Source organism: Nycticebus coucang, chromosome 14, assembly GCF_027406575.1.
Source record: "Nycticebus coucang isolate mNycCou1 chromosome 14, mNycCou1.pri, whole genome shotgun sequence".
Taxonomy (NCBI): Eukaryota; Metazoa; Chordata; class Mammalia; order Primates; family Lorisidae; genus Nycticebus; species Nycticebus coucang.
Window position 1 is genome coordinate 55,350,301 of NC_069793.1, and position 3,899 is coordinate 55,354,199.

Genomic DNA, 3,899 nt, shown 5'->3' on the forward strand with positions numbered 1-3,899 from the left:
TTTTGAGACAGAGTCTCAGTATGTCACCCTCAGTAGACTACCATGGCATCACAGCTTACAGCAACCTTAAACTCATGGGCTTAAGCGATTCTCTTGCTTCAGCTTCCCAAGTAGCTGGGACTACAGGCGCCGGCCACAGCGCCCGGCTATTTTTTTATTGTAGTTGTGTATTTGTCATTGTTATTTAGGTGGCCTAGGCTGCCACCCTCAGTGTATGTGGCTGTGCCGTAACCACTGTGCTACAGGCACCAAGCCAAACCATAGTTTCTTTAAACTGTCCCCTGTAGCTGGGGATTTGTGTTGTTTCCATTTTGCTGTTACAAACAATACTACAAGGCAAAACATAATTTAGCAATTAGTTTTGATCCAAGATATGTTAATGACTCTGTATGTGGATCTGTGTGGAGCTTTCCTAAGGGTTCATTCCCTCTGTTCTTGGACTAATCTTTTGTGATCATATCCTCCCTTCCCTCTACTTCAGTGTTGCCTTTCTTTTTTTTTTTTTTCCTTGTAGAGACAGAGTCTCACTTAATTGCCCTTGTTAGAGTGCCGCGGCGTCACACAGCTCACAGCAACCTTCAACTCCTGGGCTTAGGCGATTCTCTTGCCTCAACCTCCCAAGTAGCTGGGACTACAGGCGCCCGCCACAACGCCCAGCTATTTTTTTGTTGCAGTTTGGCCGGGGTGGGGTTTGAACCTGCCACCCTCGGTATATGGGGCTGGCACCCTATCCACTGAGCCACAGGTGCCGCCCGGCCAGTGTTGCCTTTCTAAGATTTGCCTTTCTAAGAATTGCAAGGTATAGACCTGCTGTTCCTGTATTTCTCTAGGGCAAAAGCAAGACTGGAGAAAATAATAAAAAGGCAAGTAATTTGGGTAGTGCCTGTGGCTCAGCTGGGCCTTGTGGCGGGCGCCTGTATTTCCAGCTACTTGGGAGGCTGAGGCAAGAGAATCGCCTAAGCCTAGGAGCTGGAGGTTGCTGTGAGCTGTGATGCCACAGCACTCTACTGAGGGCGACGTACTGAGACTCTGTCTCCAAAAAAAAAAAACAACAAAAAAAAGAAAAGGCAAGTAATTTGATGTCCCCTCAAACTGATGTTTTAAAAATATTTCTTAAGGCTCAGCACCCGTAGCTCAGTGGTTAGGGCACTGGCCACATACACTGGGGTTGGTGGGTTCGAACTCAGCCTGGGCCTGCTAAAAATAACAATGACAACTATAACAAAAAAATAGCTGGGCGTTGTGGCAGGTGTCTGTAGTCCCAGCTACTTGGGAGGCTGAGGCAAAAGAATCGCTTAAGCCCAAGAGTTTGAGGTTGCTGTGAGCTGTGACGCCATAGTACTCTGCCTAGGGGGACAGCTTGAGATTCTGTCTCAAAAAAAAAAAATGTATATATATATATATGTATAAATATATGTATTTATCTGTTAACAAAGGGTAAGAAACTAATTTTTTTGGAGGGACCAATTCTTTTATTTCAGAAAGATACTTGTCAATATTAAGTATCAAGACAGTTAACACTATTGTTTTCTCTTTCTTCCAACTGGCCCCAAAGAGACCACCCCAAAAGAAGAGCACATTTTAAGCCAACAAATTACAGGATGGTGCACCTAACTGACCTCATAAGAACATCAACAAAAAGTGTGGATTGGCTGACAAAAGAAACTTGATAAGATCAGCACACTGCCAGCCTGCAGAGTAGAGAGCTCTTACAGCAAGTTGGGATGGCCAAGGTGTGTCAAATGCAAAGAAGCAAAGTTTCAAAATAATATGAAATTTTAAAAGCTTTTTATATAAACTATTCAAGATTTCTTCAGCACTGACTGATACAAAGTACAATAAGATGGTACTTTTAGAGATAGCAACTTCAGACCCAGAAAGAGTAATGAGATGTATTTCATATGGCTCAATCAGGGGCACAAAGGAGGTAAGAAAGCAATTAGTGGTCAGCTCAACATAAAGGACGCATGATCCGTTCTGGGCATGGTTGGGAAGGGGTAGAGAAAGGACAACAATTTGGTCTCAGAGATCTTACCATCTTAATTTTGTCACTTTTTTTTAAAGGAACTTTTCTTTTTTTTTTTCTTAAGAAACAGAATCTCACCTGTCTCTCAGGCTGGAGTGCAACAGCACCATGACAGCTCTTGTTGCAACTTCATACTTTTGGGTTTAAGCAATCCTCCTCCGTTGGCCTTTCAAAGTGCTGAGATTATACGCTTGAGCCACAGTGTTCAGACTTAATTTGGTCACTTCTAATGAAACGTTTGTTTAAACAAATATATATAAATAAATAAATTGTCCAAAGATACCCTAAAGCTGAAAACCTGAACAGCATGGTTTTTTTTTTTGCAGTTTTTTTGGCTGGGGCCGGGTTTGAACCCGCCACCTCTGGTATATGGGGTTGGCGCCCTACTCCTTTGAGCCACAGGCATTGTCCATATTTTTGTTTTTATTTTGTTTTGCTAACTTCTCCTGGAGTTCCCTTTCTGGTTTGGCTGGCACTTTGTACAGAGCGATGAGGTTTCCCATAGTGGAGTCTTCCCTGAGACTATTTGGTTCTCAGGATGGCAGAGCCATACCTTTTCCTGTCCTCTGTGCGTACCTTCCAAAAGTGAGAACGAGATTACATTGGTGCTCTGGAGCTGTGGAATTATTGGGAAAGTTTTATGAATGGTTGCCACAACATCAGTAACAATAAAGGCAATTACAAAATGTATATATCACAAGGTGCTTTTAGGCATTTTGCATTGTACTCACATTCATTTTAATAAGCCTTAAATGTTGCTCCCAAAGGCGTGAAGCCTCTAACTCAGCTGGAATCTCCCAAAAGAGGCAGAGACAATTTGGTGAAAAAGGATATGGGGGTTAGGGAGGTGTGGATGGGGCAGCAAAAGGAGAAAGCAGTCTTCTGGTTAAAGATCATCCCTCAGTCTAAAGGTTGGCTTCAGGTAGGCTGGCCTCTGGCAGAGTTGGGGTCAGATATAGAGGATGGAAAGGTGGCAGCAGGGTGGGGCTGGGGGGCTCTACATCTCATTCAGGTCAAATGAGAGTCTGGCCCAGCATTCTTTGTGCACAGAAGTGCTCCCTTTAGTGCATTTCAGTTTATCTTCCAAATTATCAACTGTCTTTTCCAGCTTGGTTACAGATCTCAAAGCAAACTCAGCACAGGTCTCCTCCTCCTTGAGTTTATCAGTAGACATCTTCATCTCCTCCTCATGTTTGTTTTCTTTTTGAGAGTAATTTTCTTCCCCAGCACCTAAGATACTTTAGGTTCTGGTCTATCAGTCTGATCCACTCATCCATCTCTTTTTTTGTTGTTGTTGTTTTGTTGCAGTTCAGCCAGGGCTGGGTTTGAACCCTCCACCCTTGGTACGTGGGGCCGGCGCCCTACTCACTGAGCCACGGGCACCACCCTACTCGTCCATCTCTTGTCAACGTGACTCTGCCAGCTCAGCTCATTTCTCTGTGTGTTCCAAGTCTCCTTCAACAACCACCAACTTCCGAGCCACCTGTTCATAACTTCCTATCTGCTTCTTCAATAGGAACTTCTTGGACTTGGATTTCCTGGAGTTCCACATTTTCTTCATCTTTTAAGACCAAGTTTTCAATAAGCTTCTTATCTGTCTCTCTTTCATCAGTAGCTTTTTCTGCCAGGCACTCCTGAGAGTAGTCCAACTCCTCTTCAACTAGCTGGATCAGTTTAAGAACAGCACTTCAGGCTGACCCTGTTCCTGGGCCTGGCCTCCTTCCTGCTGGAGGCACTCAGCTCTCTCCTCTGCATCACTGGCCTGCTGCTGCAGAAACTGTATTGTGCACTTTACTGCACTGATGGTGGTGATCCCAGCGGTGGTGCCCACCCAGCTCCTGCTTGCACTTCCATTCCTGCTTCTGCTTGGCAT

At 44.5% G+C, this 3,899-nt stretch overlaps 1 pseudogene; it reads right to left on the bottom strand.

Annotated features, from left to right (window-relative positions):
- Positions 1-3,023: 3,023 nt before the first annotated feature.
- LOC128564397 (tropomyosin alpha-3 chain-like) lies at positions 3,024-3,899 on the bottom strand (annotated as a pseudogene).